Source organism: Cimex lectularius, unplaced genomic scaffold (assembly GCF_000648675.2).
Source record: "Cimex lectularius strain Harlan isolate CLEC.00 unplaced genomic scaffold, Clec_2.1 scaffold26, whole genome shotgun sequence".
Classification (NCBI taxonomy): Eukaryota; Metazoa; Arthropoda; class Insecta; order Hemiptera; family Cimicidae; genus Cimex; species Cimex lectularius.
In genome coordinates this window covers 435,827-461,116 of record NW_019392721.1, presented here as the reverse complement: position 1 = coordinate 461,116, position 25,290 = coordinate 435,827, and the positions used below count along the sequence as shown (strand labels likewise).

The following is a 25,290-nucleotide window of genomic DNA, read 5'->3' as shown; positions in this document are numbered from 1 at the left end:
CGAGACAAATTGTCTATTTTTAAGCAACTGTAAGAAAAGTCCGTATAAAAATGTTTACAATAAAATAAGATTTACAAAGAAAGAAAAATATAGTTTTTCTTCGTACAAGTGAAAGTAGACCATGAGAATCAATTTTCAATCAAAATTGAACTATGTTTTACCAAGATTGTCATAGAAAATCTAGAACTGTAAACATTGTAAAAAGCGTTATCACCACTTGACAAAATGGCGATAAAAAGTGTACCGATAACGTCCTTTTTTAGCTTGATACAACGAATCGCAATGTTAAATATGCTGGGACCTTCGACCGGCCCGTGACCGACGTTAACACGGGTCTGTCGACTTTTGTTAAAGGTTTAGCGAATGACGTTTACCATCCCCACCGCGACATTGCCTTTTCCTATCGTTCAGTGTACAATCCTTGCTCATATTAGTTGCCGGCGCGTGCTCTCGTCGTACCACGCTTCGCACCTAGACAGAAGGTATTTACTATTTTTTTATGTTTACTAGAACAAATTTTCCATTATGTTCACAACTGCTCTTTTTGACAACAGAGTCTTTCTCTTTCATAAAATAAAATAATTTTTTTTCAAAATTTGACATCCAATAAAAAACTACACATTTCAATTTGATACAAAAATACTTTTTTAACGCCAAACACAGTTTACTATTACAAATGGATTTTTTTTATGCTTTCGTATAGGCAAATATGAATTTTCGATCAAACGAGTTTTGTTATTAGGATGACACCCACGTTGAACTTCAAGTTCGTGTCCTATAAAAAAAAAATAATTAAGTGTTTTTTAAATTGATTTGAGCTATTTATTGAATAAATTATACATAATTTTTCACGACTGGCTTGGCAAGAGTATGTTAAAATATTTTTGTAGCAAGAAACAGTTACAGAATTTTTTTCAACATAAAAACCCCCGAATATAATTTTTTTGGAAAATCAACAAAATTTATTTACTTACGATTTTTTTCCACCTTCACAAATACCGTCCGATTAATTTCGAAAATGGCCAAATTGAAATTTGAATTTCGACGGGAAATTTTAGAGGGGGTTTTCAACCCCTATAACCTACCCGTTTTGGTATATAAATCAAAATCGTAAATATAAAATATAGCGTAGAGAAATTTTTTAAAAATGTATTCTTATTTTTTAACTCAAAAACGTTCAGCTGTCCACTGTTGGAATACTACAAACATTGTATAAAATTCATATTTATGAATACATCCTGACATCGGAGAAAAAATATCCCTGCCTGTTTTCCTTCCAAATTTTACCAAAAAACATTCCTAATTTTTGTTTTTGAAAAAATTCACGTTCAGAAGATTTTAAGGGATAATTAAAATCATTCTGAATTTATTGAAAGTCTTTTTATTGTTGGAACTTTTAACGTATCCGATCTCATTTAATACGATCCTGCATATTTAAAAAAAATCATATTTAAAAAAAAATCATATATAATAACTTCATTAGATTTCGTCGTCCGATCGACCAAATAACATCTTTTAATTAATTAATCTTTATGTAAGGTATGGGTTGAGAAAAAAAAATCAGTGTAACGAGCGGGATTCGAACCCACGACCTTCGGCTGATACGCAGCTGTTCTACCACTTGAGCTATCGTGACTTCGACTCACCCGGATTCGCCGAAGGTCGTAGGTTCGAATCCTGTTCATGACACTGATTTTTTTATTTCAACTATCACCTCACATAAAGATTAATTAATTGACATATAATAACTTTGAAATGCATGCACAGCAAAGGAATAAAATTTCATTTACAAAAACTGCAAATTACCTTTTTTAAAAAATTTGGCTAAAGAGCCCATTGGGAAAGAACCCTCCGACACTTTTCGATCTAGTATCACAAAATTTACTTAAATTTTGTGATCCCACATCCGTAACCTCCAAATATAGTATGTTTTTCCTTAAAGTTAAATTTATACTTTAAATTAATACTTTTGTAATCGATACTATGCCATATTCTCATCTGAAGATGTCATTTTAAGAAATTCATTGTTGCCACAAACCATTTTAGTTTCTCAGGCCGTCATTATTGACCTCGTGTATTTTAAAAATTTATTTTGCTGTCAAAATATGTGAGATGTCTTAAAATTAAAGAAAATACGAGATTTTGGAAATGACATCATAAACAATAAGTCGTATCTGATAGCCGGAAAGAAAAAAATATTCTGATCCGCACTGGGTTTCATTAAACATTGGATTTGGATAAAAATCCAGAGGAATTCAGAATTTTTAAGTGGAATATGTACACCGGAGAAAAAAAGTCCTCCTGGATGCACCCCTAAAATGTAAATTTTTTGTTTGCTATAAACATTAGATTGTAAAGGATTTAAAGGGTGCTTACACCGAATCCACAATATTTTTTTCATTTTGGTTTTTAACAAATTTTTGTGGCTTTACTTTCATAACTGAACCATCGATCTTTAGGTAGTTTTTAAGAGTTCACAACATAACCTACACATGCTGACATAAATTCGTAAATAAATTGAAAGGAGGTATAAAACAAAACGTTTGGAGATTTTTTGTAGATTTCGTCATTCTTTTTCTCACATACAGATAAACAAAGCCTGAATATTGTTGACACAGGCTAAAATAGAACGTTTAACCTGAGAAATGCTGCAGTACGATGGAAATTGAATAAAATCCAGACGAACTTGAATATAAATTTTTGAAAAAATCCTAAAATATTTTTGTATTAAAAATATTTCTTTTGATGACTTATACCCTCAAAAATCAGAAAAATAGGTATGTATTTCAATACGAACCGATAAAAATGATACAACAAATATATTTCTTTTTGCAAGAAACTCAATTAATGTTGGTTTTCTGCACCAAAAAAATCCCCGAAGACAAATAGCTGATAATATAAAAAAAAAATTTTTTTGAAATTACAAAAATAGTGATAACTTTGAAACGATTCAAGCGATCTATCGAAAATTTTAGAGATGGTTAGAACATTATAAACTACACACATGAAATAAACCTGGCTTCCGTAAATAAATTAGGACCAGAGATGTAAATTAAAATGTTTTGGTTAATTTTTCCATATTTTTCTCATTTAGAGTGTTATATAATGTAAGTTTTGTTGATGTAGCCTGCAAGAAAAACTAGTCGGTTTTCCAACGGTTGCATAAAATTTAATTTAGATAAAATTCAGAGGAGTTAAGAATGTTTAAGTGTTACACCGGACATCGCCAAGGCAAACAATTGCTATTATTCTGTTCATACAAAAATAGTGTCGTGTTCACATTCAAATTGCGTAGTGCATTAAAAATTAAACAAAACAAATTTATGAAAAATGTCTTCTTTTTTGTTCAATGTTGCGATTAATTTCAAGGTTATGCAGATAGCACGGTTTCCTTAATTTTTCAATTTGGAAATCCAATATTATATTTTTATTTTTCAATTAATTAATATTTATGGTTATTGGTTGAGTTAGAAAAGTCAGCGTCAGGAGCAGGATTCGAACCCACGACTAGAGATTGAGATGGGAAGTTAGTGTCCGAGCGGAAGTCGCGATAGCTCGAGTGATAGAGCAGCGGCGTATTTAGCCGAAGGTCGTGGGTTCGAATCCCGCTCGTGACGCTGACTTTTTTATCTCAACCAATACCTTCCATAAATATTAATTAATTGAAATATGTTAATTCGGCAATCGGACCACGAACTGCAATGGGGTTTAATAATTATATTTTCAGTTGAATTTTCCGGCATTCGAAAAAGTCTTTCGGAATATTACAGCAAGTCACAAATGGTATAATTATTTATAAAACTAGACACTATTAGTTTTTTAAATGATAATTATCAATGTGTAGTCTATTTTTTACGTCCTAGTTTTTTTAACAATGAGCATATTATTATTTTTATGGAAAATTCATCTGGCGAGTTTTGAAAATTTTTAAAGGTATGAACTGTCATTGTTTGTTTTTTGTTCTTCATAGTTAATATAATATAATAAATTTTTGAAATCTAATATTATTTTCGTATTAAAGCAAATCACAAAGATTGCTAAATATTATCAATGTAATGGTATAATTATATACAAAGTTTTTTAATTAGAATTATAAATAAATATTTCTTTTTTTATGCCCTAGTGTTTTAACAGTGAGTTCCATTATGATTTTTATGGAAAATTCATCTAGCGAGTTTTGAAGGATTTTAAAGCTATGAATTGTAATAGTTCTTTGTTTTTGTTCTTCATAGTAAATCTATTTACAAATCAAAGTTAACATATATAATAATATTAAATATAATATAACTAATTTGGAATTCAATATTATATTCTCCGTTTAGTTTTTCATAGTTCGAAAAAGTAATTTGATTCGTATTAAAGCAAGTCAAAAAAATTGCTAAATATTATCAATGTAATGGTATAATTATTTACAAAATTTGATAGCATTAGTTTGTCAATTAGAATTATAAATAAATATTTTATGTTTTATGTCCTAGTGTTTTAATAATGAGGTACATTACAATTTTTTTTGGAAAATTCAACTGGAGGATTTTGAAAATTTTTAAAGCAATGAACTGTAATCGTTCTTTGTGTTTGTTTTTGTTCTTCGTAGTAAATTTATTTAGAAATCGAAAATAATATAATATCATAATATTGAATATAAAATAATTAATGCAGAAATCTATTATTATATTCTCCTTTTAGTTTTTCATAGTTTGAAAAAGTACTTTGGTTCGTATTATAGCAGGTCACAAANTCAAAGTTAATATCGCACAACAAATATTAAATGTAATATAATTAATTTGGAAATCCAACATTATATTCTGTTTCAATTAATTCATCTTTATGTAAGGTATTGGTTGAAATGAAAAAGTTAGTGTCAAGAACGGGATTCGAACCCATGACCTTCGGCTGGGTTGGAATACCGCTCGTAACTAACTTACATAAAGATTAATTAACTAAAAGAAGTTATTTGGTCAATCGGACCACGAAATGTAATAGATCAGATATTCTCTATTAATCCATTTACATTTCAGTGGTCTAATTGACCAAATTTACTTCTTTCAAGTAATTATTCTTTTTATATAAGATCTTGGTTGAAATGAAAAAGTAAATGATTTGTATTGTCTGTTTAGTTTTTCATAGTTCGGAAAAGTCTTTTGGTTCTTTCGTATGCTAAGTATTATCAATGTAATGTTATAATTATTTATAAAACTTGACAGAACTAGTTTTTTAAAATTAGAATTATGAATAAATAGTTTTTTATGTTCTAGTTTTTAACAATGAGTTATGTTTTTTATGGAAATACATCTGGCGAGTTTTGGTGCATTTTGATCGTCATAGTTCTTTGCTTTTGTTCTTCATATTTAATTTATTTACAAATCGAAGTTAATACAGACAATAGAACAGGTACAAAAATAAATCAAAACGTTGTCCTATGGCTACGTCAACAGATGTTTTCTCTACGTCCGCACAAGACCGAAATAAAATAGCAAAATTGACATTTTTTAGAAATATTTTTGTTTCTCGCGTGTCAAGTAACGATTTGAAAGCACTATGCCAACATCACAGCTTTTTTCTGAAAATATCCGTACTCGTTTTGACCTACGACCCGAGGCATGGTCCGACGTTTCTTCCCGTCGTGGGCAGGAATTCGCCAATAGAAATGACGGATGCCCCGGCCCCAGGGCGAAATTACAACCTGGCCCAGTTTCGCCCGGGACCGGCAATTAACTCCCACTGCACTTTTCACTTCGACAGTTCAACGAGCGCCCATTCAATTAGTTCATTGCCGTTTTTATTTCCCGTGTTAAGCTAAAAAGATTTATACTCCCACTTAAATGTTTACCTAGCGTGTTTCTCTTAAGTGCCAACAATTTTTATTCATCCTTTAACCAGAATTTCAAATCGGCGACGATACGATCACGAAATTTCTAAAGTGATCTTTTCCTTGTTAAATAACGAGTCATTGACCGTAATTCAGTTGGTGCGACATCAGTGATATAAGTAGAGTGCAGGAAAATCCTCTAATTTCAATTAAATATCGACATAAACAATCCAAGTAGATATAAATTTATCTAATGATTAGGATGGTGTTTTTATTACTTCCACTAGTTTTCGTGGTCCGCTTACCAATTAATATCTTTTAATTAATTAAGGTTTTTAGTTGAGATAAAAAAGTCAGTGTCACGAGCGGGATTCGAACCCACGACCTTCGGCTATCATCGAATCAATTAGATTACATGACATTTGAAAAATGGCAACAACGAGGGAAAATTCAAAAGGGGTTGAGATGGGAAGTTAGTGTCCAAGCAGATCGAAGTCACGATAACTCAAGTGGTTGAGTAGCTACGTATTGAGCCGAAGGTCGTGGGTTCGAATCGCGCTCGTGACACTGACTTTTTTATCTCAACTAAAAACCTTACTTAATTGAAAGTTTTTATTACTAATAACTATCCAAGAATTCATTTCTAGGTCTACTACTACTACTACTACTACTACTACTACTAATACTACTACTACTATTACTAGTACTACTGCTGCTGCTGTTCCTCCTCCTACTACTACTACTACTACTACTATTACTACTACTACTGCTACTGCTACTACTACTACTTCTACTACTACTACTACTACTGCTGCTGATGCTTCTACTACTACTACTACTACTACTACTACTACTACTACTACTACTACTACTACGACTATACTTACTATGAAACGCAGAGTTTTGCGTAAATATGTGCGAAATATTTTTTTTTCACCCGATCACAACACTGACACTATAGCCTACACATGGAGGACACAAGTTATGATAAAACCAGCTTGTTCTTATGAGTTATCGGGGAGCGAAAAAGTTAAAAGTTTCGTGGCTTTTGGACGGAAGGTGTGGACAGACAAACTGCAGGATCAGTTTGGATCGAGAGTTTCATATAAACCTTTTGGAATCGAGAACTGTTCGGTTTGTTGACAAAAAGGAATCTTGATGTTGTTGAGGATAATGAGATTAGTTAGGTAATAAGAAGTTTTGGCAATTTGTCTGAGGAATTTTGATTGTAAGGATTGGGTGCGCTGGAGGGTTGGATGGATTACCGGGTACATTTCCAGACCGTAGTCTAAAGTACAGTAAAGTCTTGTATATACACATATAAACCATTTGTTTTGTGTTTTGTATGTGTGAGTGTATTTATTAGAGGGAATGGAAGGGGCTGATGCTGAAGTAGCTTCCTAATCGCCCCTCGAGCTGTGTACGTGTTTTGGGTTGATGGCTGAATATCTAAAAAAAATTCTACATTAAAAAATTGAATATTCCATCTACTAAATAAAATGAATGCACTCTAAATAGATGTGAATGTATTTATTTGTGTGAATGCGTATTTAATGTGTGTTGTTATATTTCGCATACGCTCGGGGCTGAAATGACCAAGCTGTCTTAAAAAAAATATACATGTATAAACCAAAATACAATAGGGAGAAGAAAAAACAGTAAATAGATAATAGATAGAAAATTCGTAGTTCGCTGCATCAAATAAATAACAGTGACAATTCTACTGCATTAAAAAAATGAAAAATACATATGTTACTCCAGTAATAAAATCCAAAATTATATTCTTCTGTCAGCTCGTATCTGTAGCTCCAAACCTTAGGAAAAGACCTTTGTCGCCGAGAATCAAAGAGATCACACGACATTTGAAAAATGGCAAAAAGGAGGGAAAAATCAAAAGGTGCGGTTGAGATGGGAAGTTAGTGTCTGAGTGGATCGAAGTCACGATAGCTCAAGTGGTTAGAGCAGCGGCGACGTATTGAGCCAAAGGTGTGGGTTCGATTCCCGCTCGTGACACTGACTTTTTTATCTCAACTAAAAACCTTAATTAATTGTCATATATCAATTGGTCAAGCGGACCACGAAATTAGTGAATTTAAATATGAATAAACTTAAATGCCTTCAAATTTAGGGGTGGTGGTTAATTTTCAGTAGTAGAAGTATCGACCACTTTTCCACATAAGAAAATTCTGGATCAAGGTATGGTCTTGAAGAAGAAAGAAAATTTAGTTCCTACTGCCAAGCTTTCTAACCTATTTTAAGGCCATTATCAAGACATAACAACTTAAGTATATCTACAGATTGACATATTTAAGATTTTACAGGCGATCTCAAATTTCCTTGAGGACCAATGCTATCCTAATATTGCCAAAAACTGTAAGAGTATTGCCTCTTTTAATTGTTTAAGGTGTTTAAGGACTTGTATAATATAATTTAAAATGGCCATGACATTTGTTACCTTATGTACTTTCTTCTGATACAGTCCGGGAAATGTTTGTACTGAGTCGTTGGTACTTAGCTGAAAACAATCACATATGTATGATTGTTTTAACCTGATGATGACCTTAAAATAGGTCGAAAGCTTGGCAGTAGCAACTGAATTTGCTTTCTTTTTCAAGACTATACCTTGATCCAGAGTGTTTCTGGTTCATTTTCTTCAACAGTGTAGTTAGTTGAGTTTTGGATGTTAGAATAGATCTCGTTCTAAAAATTGGCGTAGTTGGCCAAGTTGTTTGTTAAGATGCTGATCCTGAAGTCTTCTATGGGGATTCCAAGTCAATCTGCTGGCAAGTCCGAAAGTTGATGAAAGCTGAAGTTTCTTACTTAAGTGGAAGTCTGTTGATGTACAGTGGAAGGCAAGATAGTTACGAAACTACAAAGGTCATATTCAAAATCCTTCCCTTACAAACTTTAAGTGGTGTACGTTTAAAAAAAAAAGGTCTGTCTTAGGAAAAACGCACACGTTTAAGACAAAAAAATGGTAATACGGAACATCATGCCAAAAACGGCAAAACCATCTCCGAAAGCGGGGTAAAACAAAGGACAGACTAGAAGAAAAATAAAATATATACACGAGAAATACTGTAGGTCACTTAGCGTCACTAGCAGAGAATCCGTCTCAGCCTAACCTGAAATTACTTCAAGTAAACCACCAGAAGATTTTCTTCAGTTCTGTCAAATTTACAATTTCTCATGATAAACACAAAGGACTGAAAATGGATACTTTGTAAACATGACTACTTTAAAACGTTTATGGAAACACGCGACTGCAGAGGTCATACCAACTTCCGAGTCCAGGAACGCACTCAAGCGTTGTTTGTTATCTAGAGCGGAAAAAGTGATTTCAACAATTAGAAACCTTGCATCATCGTGATGAGTCGGTCATAAAATATTTTATATTTGCCCAAATCTTCTGTTAAGTCTTTGCTCCTTAAATCTTGAGAAATCTGCTGCCTCAGTCTTTATTATTTGAATTGATTGCACGGTTAAAAAATTATTGATGTAATGAAGGCCAATAATTTTTTTTTCAATGTCAATACTATATCCATTTTCCCTCTTGCTGTAAATGCTCCAGGCATGTTCTTGTTGTACCTGTAAATAACTCAAACTGTTCTTGGATGTTGGAGTTTGCTTGGATAGGGCTCAGTATGTAGCAGAGATGGTAAATATGTTGTTGGAAAAATGTAGGAAAGTCAGGAGTGTAAATAGTAAACATATGGGACCCAGTATGCTCCCTTGAGGGACTCCGGATTTTATTGGTTTAATATCCCAGTTCTCGTTTACCTCACTCTGAAGCAGCGGTCAGTTTATCAGGATTTCAGGATGAACTGTAAAGAGTGGTACGGAGCGTTTATGTTTAGATCGAAAGCCTGGGCCATATCCAGAAACCTACCCGAGAAATATTCTTCGTACACTAGAGAGGAGGGAAAGGTGTAGAAATCATGAAACTTTGGTGGAATGATGAGAATGTTCTAAAATCTTTCATCGAGCCATGGGTATTCATCGTCAATCTGCTGTTGATTTAAAATCCGAAACATCTGACTTGGATGTTTAGTAGAGGGCGCTTCTGACGAAAAACGATACAGGAGGCTGTGAATTGGAGGTTTGTCAGTTTTAGGGATGAAAATGATGACTGAATACTTCCACAAGAGAGGAAAGTGAGTGGTACGTAACATTATACATTTTGGTAAAAACTGTTCTGAGGAATCTTTCAAGCCATAGAGGAAGTGATTGTCATGTTCATGTTGATTTGTGAATGTTGTACTTATCTTCAGAAGGCCGTGGATTGCCAAGGCTACGTATTACTTGTGCACGAAGTGCATCAAACCTAATCATACGTTAATACGTGCGTACATTTTTAAAAATCGTATATTTATCTTTTTCCCTAATCTGACTTCGGTTGAGATCGAACTTAAGATTTGAAATCGACAATTTGTATGACCTGTAAACATTGTCATTGTAAACGCCCGCCATACAAAAATATACTGGATGAATAAGCTTGAATGGTCAGGGACGATCGAACTGTTGACGAAAGCGTCCAAGAGAAAGCACAATTCAATAATCACAAGGTTGCTAATCACCCGATTGATCTATTTCTGCCCTAAGAGAAGAATCTCAACCCTTCACCTTGACCATGTTGGACAAGAAATGGCTAATTTCAGACCAAAATTGACGTCGAACGAAGAACAATTAGCAGGTTAAGCAACTAACCCGTTTTGTAATTTTAAAAAGGTATCGTTATTAGGTAGTGTTAATTTGTTAATTATTACAAAGCGTTTTTATAATAGTATGTTTAGTAATGTACTATGGTTTAAATTATATATACTTTTGGGTTAATAAACTGAGTCCAGTAGAACTGTTTCTGAACCAACATAGGGAGAGAAAGTGGATCTAGGTGCTCTTAGGGAGTAGATTAGCAAGAAGAAAGCCAAATTATAAATGAAAGGGAAGCCGTTTCCAGAAATGGAAATGGACAGCAAATTTAGCAGGTACGCTGGTTGGGCCGTAAGGAGACTTGCATAGTTGGTACCTATCATACATTCACTGAGGTGACAGGTGGACACTGGAATTCTTCAGATTGGAGATGGAAACAGGACAGTATGAGAATATCATCGGGATTATGTTTATGCACCGCCATGGCTGGACGACATGGCGGCCTACATAAAAATGGTTCTTACTCGAAAAAAGTCGTTGTCAAAACCTCATACTGAGTTGGGTTGAGTGGGTAAATAAAATGGAATTGGCTTATACGCCTATTTTATTTCTCTCTTTCTCACTGTCTCCCTCTTTCTTTTTTCTCACTATATGTCTCTGTCTATCCATCTCTTTTTTTCATACCCTCTCATTTGCATACAAATAAAAAAAGTCTTCTCCTTTCAAGTTTCTTTCCCTGAATATCCAGTCGAACATTTCTCATGGCCATCTTGATTATTTTTATTTCGTGCTTTATGTATCGTCATTTCTCTTTCACTCACCCTCACACCCACTCTCTTCCTAGTAAATTCTCTATTTACTTATTTTTTGTCACTCTTATTCAACACACTATCTATCTTCGTCTCATTTCCCTTTTGCACCCATAGTTTCTTTGTTAATAATTACCTTCTGCTCTCTCTCTCTTCTTTATCACTATATATCTCTATTTATCTACTTATATGTCTAACCATCTCTTTTTTCATACACGACTCATTCGCATACAAATAAAAAAAAGCCTTCTCCTTTCAGGTTTTCTTCCCGGAATAACCAGTCGAACATTTCCCATGGCCATCTTGATTATTTTTATTTCGTGCTTTATCTATCGTCGATTCTCTTTCACTCATCCTCAAACCCTCTCTATTCTTCTCTCTTCGTAGTAAATTTCTCTTCTCTATTTCACACATAGTTTCTTTGTTAACAATTATCTTTAGTTCTTTCTGTCTCTGTCTGTCTGTCTGTCTCTCTCTCTCTCTCTCTCTCTCTCTCTCTCTCTCTCTCTCTCTCAGTGGTAGAGCAGCGGCGTATCAAGCTGAAGATCGTGGGTTCGAATCCCGCTCGTGCCATTGACTTTTTTATCTTAACTAAAAACCTTAATTAATTATAATATATTAATTGGTCAACCGATCACGAAATTAGTGAACTTGTACAATCAGTTTAAGATTTTGCGTTGTCCTCGTGAAATTTGGATATATCATGTGAACGATTTTGACATATTTCGTGGTTCGATAAGTACGTAGAAAAATATCATAAAAGGAAATTGATTATTTTACGACTTTCAAATACCCATTGGATTTAAAATCGCTAATAGACCAACTTAGATAGATAGATAGATAGAGAATAAAAGGAAATTGATTATTTTACGACTTTCAAATACCCATTGGATTTAAAATCGCTAATAGACCAACTTGAAATTGATAATTTCGATCAGCGTGGGAAAGATTCGCGTCAATATCAACTGTTTCTGTTTTATAGCTCAGGGACTTTATCAGTATAAGAATCGATCGGAAATTTTTTATTTATAGATGAGAGTAAAAATAACTAGGGGCATAAAGAACGACTACTATTAGGAATTAAAATATAGCAAAAAACTCGTTTTACCTCGATAGACGAAAATAGAAACGGTTTATTTGTCGTAAAAGCTAGAAAATTTAGGTTTTTTCCCGCTTACTTGATTTTCTCTGGCTTGAAATGACCTTGACCATAGCCTAAGTGTTGTGTTAACCGACAGTAAAATACGGTTTTTAGATAAGATAAGCCCCTACTTCACATTACTCTCCTGGGGCTTTAATTTAAAAGTCCGCGTACTTTTTCAATCTTTAGGCCATTTCGATTTAATTTGTCGGGATATTTCTTTTATCTTCTGTTCGTTTGAATCTAGTTTTGATGTTAGTTTACGTTTTTACGCATATAGCCGACGTATGAGATTGTTTGTTTTGTGATTTTTTTTATTGGTGGACTGATTACGGTGTTTTTTTTTACTTCGGCCTACCTTACTACCTCTAAATTTACCGGGATAATACATCATTTAGCATTTAGTAAAGTTTGAAAAATTGAGGTTTGATATTTCCTTGTAATGGATGGAGTGGCACCTTGCCTCCCCTGGTTGTAACGCCCGCGCAATTTGGGTACGGTATTTTTCTTAAGTTTTTTTTTCTATAATGATACATTGAAAACTGCTAGTATGTGAGAGGTTTTTTCTGATGATCAGCATTAAACTCAACATAATTTCAAGATAGGCAAACTCATTTTGGGAAATAAACGACTCCAAATGTCTAAGTACATTGCAAATTTGCAAATTCTCGTGTATTTTACAAGTCATTGCTAGTTTTTCCATTGACATGTGTTAAAAGTACTCTGCTAAGTGCTAATATCTAAATAGATTAGGATAACGGAAATCGCCCGTGGGTGTAAAATACACCAAAACTCCGCTAGTTTTCGTAGTCCGCTTGGCCAATTAATATATTTCAATTAATTAAGGTTTTTAGTTGAGATAAAAAAGTCAGTGTCACGAGCGGGATTCACGACCTTCGGCTAGATACGCCGCTACTTTACCACTTGAACTTCGATCCACTCGGACACTAACTTCTCATCTCAACCCACCTTTTTGAATTTTCCCTCCTTTTTGCCATTTTTCAAATGTCGTGTAATCTATTTGATTCTCAGCGACAAATGTCTTTTCCTTTTTTCTTTTTTATCTCAACTAAAAACCTTAATTAACAGAAAGATAGTAATCAAGAGGATCAAGAAAACTAGTGAATTTAATAAATAAAATGAAGTACATCTTCACTAAAGCTCTCCGTGGACATTTCATTTGTCGCCGCTGCGCTAACCAGTTAAGCTATCGTGACAGAGAGCAGCTGCGTATTGAGCCGAAGGTCGTGGGTTCGAATCCCGCTCGTGACACTGACATTTTTATCTCAATTGAAAACCTTAATTATTTGAAAGAAACACCACAACGTACTCTTTTTATTTCTTTATTTTTATATATCTTTATTCTTGTTTAGTTATCTCCACCTCCCAAGATGATTTTATATGATTAAAAAAAACAAAAAACGGAAATACATCCTTGATATAAACGCGTTTTAATACGGAAAAAAAGGCTTAGGGGCGAAAGATTTGGGTGAAAGTTTGACGATTGTAAATTCAAGGTGTTTGCTTCATCTATTGATCATGTCAGGTCTATTTTCAGTCTTATAATTTGACAGTGTAGGTTTAGATTTAATCTATTTCTATTCAATAGTTTTAAATTATATATTATTAAGTTTAAAATTAGGCGAATTTGTTTCATAAGCTACCTCCTTGAGCGCTCTTAAAAATACATCCGAGTATTTTAATTCAATTTTTCTCAAAAATACTTTGCTTTGAATTTTAACTGCCACTTTCAAATTTCTGGTTTTGTACTGTTATTAAAACAATAAAGTCAAAGGTTTCTGTCCGATAAACTAGAGAAAAAAATCTCGCCATGTCTCTTTTATAACACTGCAGAATAAGTAATATGTAAATATATTTTGTACTTATTAAACTGTAAAAATGACAATAAAAAGTTCAAAATTAGGTTTTCTGGATTTTTGTATAAAATGATTGATAATTGCACTTATAAGGAGGAATTGTCAGAAATAGATCAGCGCTAGGTAGAAAAGATAAGAGGGAACTTTTTAAGGATAACCTTTATGTTTCATGTCGGATTCTGTTTTTCAAATCCAAAATTTTTTGTTAATATGAAAGTTTGACTCCTATCAAAAATCATACCTTTCACCTTTTTTCATTTGTTTTCGAACCGGTAAACATTTTTCTTCTAATAATACTATTTTTTCTTTTCGTTTAGGTATATGAAGCTTGATGGATTTTTCTTTTTAAATATTTTGATATTCTAATATATTTCGTCCGTGTTTTTACGGGAGAACTCAGTTTTGCCAGAGACTTGAGTTGACTTAACAGAAATTCTGATCATGTTCTGTCCACAAAAACCAACCAGGTATTATCTAATGTCATTATGACAATCGTTAATACTTTAATTCGCTGGTTTTCAATAAAAAATTGAAAGATAGAGATATAGGCATGGAGATAAAGAAAAAACGAGAGAGAGGGAGAGAGAGAGAGAAAGAGAGAGAGAGAGAGGGAAAGAATGAGAGAGAGAGAGAGAGGCAGACATGAAGAGAGAATATCTCCAAATCTCAACAAATTGTATCAATTTATCTGTTTTCAATTAGGGTGAGAGATTAACCAGATGTAGATAGCAATTGAGAAAGGATATAAGAATATTTTTGGAAATTTTTCAATTTTGCAAGGTTTACATTTAGAAAGAGGGTAGACAGATAGATAGATATTTAAGTAGGTCAATAATTATTTATTTAGCTAGGTAAATAGAGAGATANGGAAGATTGATAGATATTTAGATAGGTAGATAGAGAGATAGAGAGATAGAGATAGATAGATAGAGAGAGAGAGAGAGAGAGAGAGAGAGAGAGAGAGAAATAGATATATAAGTTGATAGATATACAGGAAGATAGATATATATTTAGATAGATAGACAGATAAATAGATAGATAGATAGAGATAGATAGGTCAGCAGATAGATAGATAGAAAGAGAGAGAGAGAGAGAGAGAGAGAGAGAGAGAGAGAGAGAGAGAGAGAAAGAAAGTGAATAACTTAAAATGTCTGCAAATTGTATCAATTTATCAGTTTTCAAATAGTATGAGAGGCTAAATAGATAAACATAGATATTAATTATTTTATTATATATATATTTGAAATTTAGATACCCAAAATTTTTGCAAATTGTGTCAATTTTCAAAGTTTTCAATTAAAAAGAGAGACTAGATTGGTAAACATATACATAGATAGATGGAGAGAGAGAATTCTGCAAAATAATTTTAAATAAATTGAAAAGGGCGTCGGAGGTAACAACGGTGTGATCGTTGATACGGCGACTCGTTAATGTAAGGGCCCCGGGTTCGAAAACTAGGTACCTACTAATGCTTTTTTTATTTCAAAAAACGCCGGAAGGTAAATGCTTTAGCGAAACTCCCGTAAAACTGTTGTATCATATCCGACAGGGGAATCATTTTCATTTCATCAGAATTTTATTTTTTTTAAAGTTAACAATAGGATAGATAGAATATTGTCGAGGTCGTCTGAAACAATTCGAATATTATAAAAGTAGCGACCGGAGAGATTTTGACAACGGTGCGTTAAAAAATAGTCGAAACAGATGACAAGGGCGTTCAAGCAGGGTCGTTAGCACAATTAGCCGGCTCGTCAGTGCATTCTTTTTCTAAACAATTGGTAAACAAGAGGCGTATGAATATGTATACATAGGCTTGAATATTTTATATCCTCTTTTATAGTTCTAGTTTTCCTCACGAACACATAAAGACAACCGTGGGTTCTAGGTAGGCGTTTACACCCTTGTTATCTCATTAGCAATAAAAATACTATAAAAAATATCTTTTTATTGCGTACTGAACAAAGATACTCATGGGTAATCATATAGTAATTGTAAAATCTCTCACACCTACTTGTTGAGATGATATCATCATTAATTGTAATAAAGCTGTAAATTTTCTTTTTGGAATCAAATGTTCAGCTGTGTTTTAAGGTTAAATTATGTGTAATTCTCTATTTTTCGTGATCCGATTGACCAATTAATATCTTTCAATTAATTAAGGTTTTTAGTTGAGATAAAAAAGTCACTGTCTCAAGTGGGATTCGAACCCACGACCTTCGGCTTGATACGCCGCTGCTCTACCATCTGAGCTATCGTGACCTCGATCCACTCGGACACTAACTTCCCACCCTAATCCCAACTGTAATTTTGCCACCGAGAATCGAATAGATTACACGACATTTGAAAAATGGCAAAAAGGAGGGGAAATTCAAAAGGTGGGGTTGAGATGAGACTTTATTGTGCGCAATTTTCAAATTTAAAAAAATTAAGTGGTATTGTATTCCAGTGTATTTTTAGAGTAGAGAAGTGGTGAATACATACAAATATTGATATAACTAACGTCACTTAGTTTTAAAACTCACTTAAATTTATTTTTTGCAAAAATTTACATGAGTCATATCTCCGAAGTGTAAATAATTTGCATTTTGTTCTTTCACTTTTCTGTGGAACGAAGGCGTGAACCCAGACGGCTATTATCTTCACAAGGATACAAATCGTCCTTGTAACTCATTTTTCATCTCGGGTCGCGATTATGCTCGGAGGATTTTGCATCGTGAATCGATTAACTGTTTCGGTTCCGGCCAGGATGGTCGAAGGTCCGTCGTGGACGTGCCGTCCTACCGCGAGGGCAATACTTTGAAGAATGACAATGGGCCGTTTGTGATTCGTACTACGATGACGGACGGTGTGATAAAAGACCTTCAAACCTTCAAAAACTGTACTCAAGTTAGCCTAAACATGAAATCTTTTGAATTTATGATTGGGTAAAAATCCAACAAACCGACTGAAAAAGTGGTCTAACTGCGTGTTTGTGTACGGGTTTCTGAAAGAAACGTGGCATTCTGTTTGTCTGTTTGTCTGTCTGTCTGCGTCACTCTCTCTCTCTCTCTCTCACCCTCTCTCTCTCTCTCTCAATAAATCTTCTATTATCTATGTACCTCTCAATCTATCTCCGTTTGTCTCTCAATTTCACATTCTCTGTCTGTTTATCTTAATTTCTCTATTTCTTGTATCTTTCGTTCTCTATCTTTTTGTATTTCACTATGTTCTCTCTCTCTTTCTCTATCTCTCTTTATCTATTTACCAATCTAAATAAATACTTACCTACTTGAATAAGAGAGACATAGTCTCTCATATTTTCTCTTTCTCTCACACATTCTTTCTCTCACTCTCTCTCTCCCTCTCTCTCTCTCTCTCTCTCTCTCTCTCTCTCTGTCTCTCTCTTTCTTTTTGTCTCTCACTTTCCTCTCTCTTTCTCACTCTCTCTCACTTTCACAACTTTAACTCACTGTCCTCACTTTCTCTCTCTCTCTCTCTCTCTGTCTGCCTGCCTATCTGCCTGCCTGCCTGTCTGTCTGTCTGTCTGTCTGTCTCTCTCTCTCTCTCTCTCTCTCTCTCTCTATCTCTCTATCTGTCCATCTATCTATTTATCTAATTTCACGCTTNTCACTCTCTCTCTCTCTCTCTCTCTCTCTCTCTCTCTCTCTCTCTCTCCCTATCTATCTATCTGTCCATCTATCTATTTATCTAATTTCACGCTTTCTATTTATTTATCTTTCTTCTTCTTGCGCTCATACATTCTTTTCTCACTCTCACTATTCACTCGCTCTTTCTCACATGCACAACTTTAACTCACTCTCCTCACTTTCTCTCACTCTCCCTTGCGCTCATACATGCTTTTCTCACTCTCACTATTCACTCGCTCTCTCTCACTTTCACAACTTTTACTCACTCTCCTCTCTCTCTCTCTCTCTCTGTCTCTGTCTCGCCCTCTTTCTCTCTCTCTCTCCCTTTCTCTCCCTATCTCTCAATCTTTCTCTCAATTTTACGTTCTTCATCGATTTATCTTTCTTTCTCTAACTACTCTATTAGTTCTCCCCTTCTCTTTATTTCTGTCTTTCTCTATCTAATTACCTAGGTAAAAAATGAATGTAAGACATAGACTTTCATTTTCTCTCTCTTTTTCTCACACACATTCTTTTTCTTTCTTTCTCTTAATCTCACAATCGCTCTCTCAGCTTCTCACTTTCACAACTTTAACCCCCTATCCTCTTTTTTCTCTCTCTATCTCTATCTATCTCCATCTGTCTCTCAATTTCACACTCTCCATCTATTTTTTCAATTTTTCTTTTTCTTTCTTTCTGTCTTTCCTTATGTTTTTTCTCTCTCTACCTATGTATCTATCTATATATTTACTTAGCTGAATAAATATTTATTTACCTGAATGGGAGAGACACAGACTATCATTCTCTCTCTCTCTCTCTCTCTCTCTCTCTCTCTCTCTCTCTCTCTCTCTCTCTCTTGCTAGCTTTTTTTTGTTGAGTGTATACTGAACCATTTCTGCCACCCAATTCTGCATTTTGTAGATTCGTGTTATAAGGAGCCCGCCAACGCGCACTCAATCTGTTATCGAATAAAGGGCGATGCGGTCTCGGGGCAATGTGGAATGTTGTTGTGACGAATGGTAATAGAAATGGCTTCAACAGAAGTTTAAATGGGTTAAATGGAGAAAAGAATGGAATGAAACATGATACTGAAACGGGTAAATAATAATTGATAATGCCGGACTGGAAAGTTAGGAGCCCCAGTAAGCAGTTCGGAGAATTCTTCTGAGGACTATGATTGGAATGTTTGGATTATTTGATTATCAGATATCTTGGTAGTACCAATAAGCTCCAGACAGAATCCACATTTGGCGCAGTAATGTGTTGTATAAAGTTAGTTGAGTTTTCACGGTCACAACTTATTTTGGTCCTAGACGTCTTCGTAATTGTCCAAGTATATTTAGTTCTTATTTTTTGAGTCTTATGTGAACATGACACCTCGGTTGACTGTCTAAGTATTAATGCGTAGATGACAGTCCTTGATGTCGTCGTATAAACGTGGACTCGTTCAGTTTTATTTGCAACATCTTGTATCATTCTTCGATGAGCATGATTTTGGATATTGGTGTGGCTAGGATTTCTTAAAGGTGATGTAGAGATGTCAAAAGTGCAATTAGTACACATGGTGGGACCAAAAGTGCTCCCTTGTGGGGCGCCCGGTTTTTTTTGTACCTGCGAATTCGTTGTCGCTCCTCACTTCAGTTTGGATTTTACGTACAGGTAATTAGATAGGAACATGTCGAAGAAAACACCCCGAGAAATTCTGTTCTCTAAAGAAGAAGAAATAGTGTCAACAACATTGAAACATTGCTGAATTGTGGACGAGGCTGGAATCTAAATTGATGAAGATGGTCCGTTTTATGTAAATCTAAGTGGAAGTAGGCGGGTAAAAACGAGTCTTTTGTTGATTTTAGACATGACTGGAAGGCCTGTACTTGTAATTTTAAATGTGACCAAAATTTCAACATTTTAAAAACAATAGATATCAAAGTTTTAAAATTATTACTAAATAACATTTAAAAAATCTTAAACTTATGTTCTTGCCTCCATTGGTCGGATTGTTATTTTGAAAACACCATTAGATGCAGAAAAACCTTAAAAATGTTTTAATCATAAGAAACATGTATGTGGTGTTTAGTGACCATTAGCCAATGATTATTTCGAGATCGTGAGATGTGGTCTGGTGTGACTTAGGTTTTAGAAAAACATTTTCTTTATCGTGCGAACGTTTTGGTCTTTACTTGGATCATCTTCAGAGTTCCAAGTGTTTGTTTTCTGCATAAATCTGTCATTATTTTGTGCCGTGTGGGCACTTTCAACACGACACACAAAAGAATGCACATCTACACAAAAAAAAACACTTTGAGCTCTGAAGATGATCTCAGTAAAGATCGAAACGTTGGCACGATAAAAATTTTTTTTTTAACCCTACGTCACACCAGACCGCATCTCACGATCTCCAAATAATCGCTGTAAAGAAAGTAGAATAGATTTGAGATTTAAAATTACTCATTGAGGACCGCGGTAGCCGAGTGGTTAGCGTGAGAGACTCTCACGCCGCGGTCGTGGGTTCGATTCCCACCGTCCCCTCTGGCCCTTTTTTTCCCGATAACCCCCTATTTGAACAGCATATATATAAGAATTCGTCATGGCTAATATGCAAAGATCATAAGGCAAAAAAAAATTACTCATTAATTCTCTGTTTCATCCTTACATTTATGTTTTTCAAGGACCGATTTCCAATATGCAAAATCTGTCGGCAGTACTTTGTCATCATGCGCCGAACCGGTAATAATATAATTTCCGGGCGTCTAATGATCTTATGATTACGGATTTTATGTAACTAGATCGTGCTTTGCGAGATAATCACCTAACGATTGTTATTTCCGGATTGCTACTTAATTCCACATATATAATAGGTCCATGGAGGATAATTCCATAATAAGGCCATCCCGGCGATTTATTTTTGATGTCAGATTTCTTCACCTTCGCTTATCTCAGCCATAAATGAAGATTATCTTATCCGAAAAAAGATGTCTGTTTGATAAATAGAGTTAAAATCTCACCTTAGAAAACCTGCAGGGATTTCATGTGTATAATTTTGTTTTTCATAACACATCATCTCAGTAATTTTCAGTTTTGATCAAAAGAGAATAAATCAGGCAATGTTTAAAATACAAGTTAGTTTATAAACGCACCTTATGGTTTTCTCAAAAACTACTCACCATAGAATTTTTTTGTTTTAAGAAAGCAGGAACGCTAAGCAGCTTTTCTGTCATTATTGAATTTTATAGTACAAGAGTGAAGATAGTTACTCTTAGCACTACACTTATCACTTTTCTTATTAAGAAGGAAATCGTGAGTCTGTGGAGGTTGGAATGAGTTTAAAGAGTTATAAGAAAGCATCTGTATCGACTTCTTGCAGTTTCGAGGGTAAATGTGATCGGTTTGCCTGTGAGGACAAGGCTGGATATGGAGTAGAAAGCTTAAGCATGATTCGAAGGATTTGAGTGGAAGGATTGGATTTTTTGGAATTTGGAACGCTTCGGTTAACCCCAGTTCATTTCCGTACGCCCAGGTTGTAGAAGTGATGTGCATACAGTTTTGCGATTGTTATTGATATCAAGTATTCATCCGTTGAGTCGTATGTTCCAAATTAGCACGACAGTGGATGCTTGGATAGCACATTTGTAGTAAATTTGGAAGGTTATTTGCTAAGATTTGTTTTCGTTAAGCCTGTTCTTCCATTTCTTGAACCATTCTTCAAAACAGGAGGAATCTCCAGACCACTACTTTGCCTGGGTTTGCCGAAATAGCGGTATCATCTGCATATGTGCCGAATAGATCAGGATTGACGGTAATGTCTGTAGTGTATATTGAAAGAGACTGGGACAAAGATGGTGCCTTGCGGAGCACGGCATAGTCGACGTAGGAGCAGGATGATTTGAAAAAATCGGTCAGAAAGGGTTTCAGGACAAGGTAATAACTGAGTGGAAGGATGACCTTTACTTTGTCGAGCAAACCTGAGTGCCACACCCGAATGTTTGCTTCAAGTTAAGAGAATTTAAATTTAAGAAATATCTATCGCCCTGTATCACCGTTGAATTATAGAGTGATGTTTCCTGAACCGGAACTAATGGAAGGAATGGCAGTTGAGCTTTACAAGGGTTATAGGTGTTTCAACATGTGCTTTTCAAAAATGCTGACTGGTGAAACACCCGGTTCAGTACATTGGGTGGGAGGGGAGGATATAACTCGTATCTAAAGTATCTATCGGACATATCAATGCCAAATTATTGGGATGGTATGATACTGGAGCTTTCAAGGATGGGTTTTTCAGGATAAGTTGTTTTAGTATGCTAACTTTTACGAACACTTCTTTGGCATATGGGTTGGGGGAAAGGATGATCTGACTTGAAGTTGAAACTACTGGGTAGATTTTAGAATGGAGTATTTAACGAACGGAAGAATGATTTTACGTTTCCATATTAAGAAGAAAAGGCTTGCTTCATTTTTTGAAAAGCATCCAGCATTCCTTCATCTCAAGGGAGCAGTTATATCTTGAATTTAAAGATAAAACTTTACCTCACGTCTAAGGAAACAACCTGGCACTTGCTTTGCCCTGTAACCTGCACCATTTCTTTCACCCAAGACAACATGCAATGTTACTATCACTCTGTGGCACTACTGAATGATGTCAGAACACGAATTATTGAGATAGTATGATACTGGGGCTTTCAAGTATGGGTTATAGGTTTTTCACGGTGAGTTGTTCAAGTATCCTGAGACGCCGTACACCCGCCAGAGCACAGTGGATGGGAGAGGCTTCAAAGTCTCCAGCGAACTGAGAGGATTTTTGGGTGAGGTTATAGTTAATGGAAGAATGTTTTTAAGTTCCATATCAAGGAGCGAAAGCTTACTTCACTTCTATGAAAGCACCAAACATTCTTTCATCTCAAGGGAGCAGTGATATCTTGAATTTATAGATAAAACTTTAGCAGTGATATCTTGAATTTAAAGATGAAACTTTACCTCACGTCTAACGGAACAATCTGACACCATTTCTTTCACCCAAGACAAAATGCAATGTTACTATCACCCTGCGGCACTGGTGAATGGTAGAGTGATGTCACCAGAACACGAATTATTGGGAGTGTGATACTGCGGCTTTCAAGTATGGGTTGTTTCACGATGAGTTGTGGTACACCCGCTCCAGCACAGTGGATGGGGAAGACTACCAAGTACCTATCGAACACAGAAGATTTTAGGATGAGGAAATAGGTTAATGGAAGAATGCTTGTAAGTTTCCTCTCAAGGGTGTAATGATGTCTACAATCCTTCGGCACTTTTAAATGGTAGTCGCCTGGAGCTTATTGGATGGAATGTGATGACACTTGTCCTTTGAAGATTCGAAAATGGGTGATGTAGAAGGGATTTTGACATTTATGACAGAAAACTGATGGGGCAATATGACATAGGGAAAGGCCGCCTTTTAGAGGCTTGCAAATCTGTTTTATATTAAGAAGGAGGTAGTTACACGGCTGAGTGTAAAAGTTGGTAAAGGAAAGGTTTGGTTTGTCGTGTCTGGGATTGCTTTGATCTGTGTGAGACATAAAGTTGTCGACTAATTAGGATGTTTGCTTCGACCCTAGTCATTCACCCAGAAACCCATCAAAATAACAAAGGTCTAGGTATTGATTGTTTGACATAAAAATCCAAATTTGAAAGATAATTGTCGATCAGTTTAATTTCGAAATCGTAGGATAAAAGTGTTTAATTGAACGTGTATCAGGGATGTCACAACCTATTCGTTTGATTATAATGACGCCGTTTAGTGTCAGAAATAAGGCCTGTAATTACCTTTGATATTATTCAACGAAAATCGATCTCGACTAATTGGGTCAAGAAATAGGGCAATGCCAAAATTACGCCCTGTACAGGGTCACCAACCTGGTCTTTTGCATGAATGGCATCGCGTGACTTGCAGAACGGAAACTACCCCAACAAAATCATTTCCCCCGCCAGTAATAAAAGTTCAAACGGTGGAGACAGTTGGCCTTTCTATATTTTTTTCCCAGTAGCGCTGGGGCGTTTAAACAGAAGGTTTGTATAGCCGATTATCGCTTTAATGAGTGACAGTTTAATTTGACGAGGAGGAAAATGTAGGTTAGTGGGTTAAACAAATTCAAACAGACACTATCAATACCACTCGTTATTTCTACTTTTCTCAATTTTCAAAGACATTCATCGACAACAAATTAAAAAACGTGGGTTTTTAAACTTCAATTAAAAATTTCGACATAAACTTGAAAATCTAAATTATTTGTCAACTTAATTATGACATACTTAAAACAGGTTTTTATTATTTTATTATAATACTACTACTGTATAATATTTTTATTTAGTTAACTGGAACAAAATTACAGGAGAAATCATGGATAAATTTCATTCCGAGTCTAAACAGAAAAAAAGCTTCGAGATCTGGTCTGGTTGTTGTGATCATCTTTGGCTATTGTCTTTCCAAATATGTTCGTTGGAGGTATTCTTTTTGCCAGACTTGTCCAATTAATTTTAGACGTGTGCCTCATCGTTATCAATATTTTTGTCCAGTAAAATACCATTTTGTGCGTTATCTTTTGCCATTGCTTCCACCTAGTTGTAGAGATTCACGTGTAGACCCAAAATATAAAGGGAACTTAAGTTTTTATTTCCTTATCTTCTTCGTACAATATTTCTTCTATAACGGGGTTATTGTGGCTCTCAGTTCTTTTAATAACCGTAACAACGCCAAGGCTGAAAGACACGCAAGCAACTTCTTTCTATGACTAGCTTTTCTGAGCCATTATGAATTTTAGGGTTTTTAAAATAGCCGAGCCCAGATAAGAGTAAGTAAGAATAAAGAGATAGATAAAAATGGATAGTGAGATAGGGAGAGAGAGAGAGAGAGAGAAAGGGAGGGAGAGAGAGTGAAAGGAAGACAAGTAGAGAGAATAATTCTAAATCTCAGAAAATTGTTTCAATTTATTTGCTATCAATTAGAATTAGAGATTAATTGGATAGATAAATAGGTATCGATAGAAACTGAGAGAGAATAACAGAAAACCTTTACAAATTGTCTCCATTTTCCATTGTTTTCATCCATTTTCAGAGAGACTACATATATCGATAAATATGTAAGAAGGTTACTTAGATTCATGTAGCTAGGGAAATAGAAAGATAAATCGATAAAGAGAGAGATACAGTGATAGTCAGAGAGAAAGGGAACGAAAAATAGACGATGTAGAGAAAAAAGAGAAATATTTAGAGATCGTGATATTGAGTGACGTGCGGAGAGATAGTTAGCTAAAGAGATTGATAGATAGAAAGAGAGAAAGAGAATGGGAGGGAGAGAGAGAGAGAGAGTAAAAGACTGAAATAGAGATGATGGGGTGATAGAGGGAGAGAGAGAGGGAGAGTGAAA

At 34.9% G+C, this 25,290-nt stretch overlaps 1 protein-coding gene across 1 annotated transcript in view; it reads left to right on the top strand.

Annotated features, from left to right (window-relative positions):
- The first annotated feature begins 389 nt into the window (after positions 1-389).
- Positions 390-25,290, top strand: part of LOC106663991 (cGMP-dependent protein kinase, isozyme 1-like) — an 85,918-nt gene continuing 61,017 nt past the window's right edge. The window contains exon 1 of the mRNA XM_014389287.2: positions 390-482. The gene's annotated coding sequence lies outside the window, so the exon portion shown is untranslated. The remainder of the gene's footprint in view (positions 483-25,290) is intronic.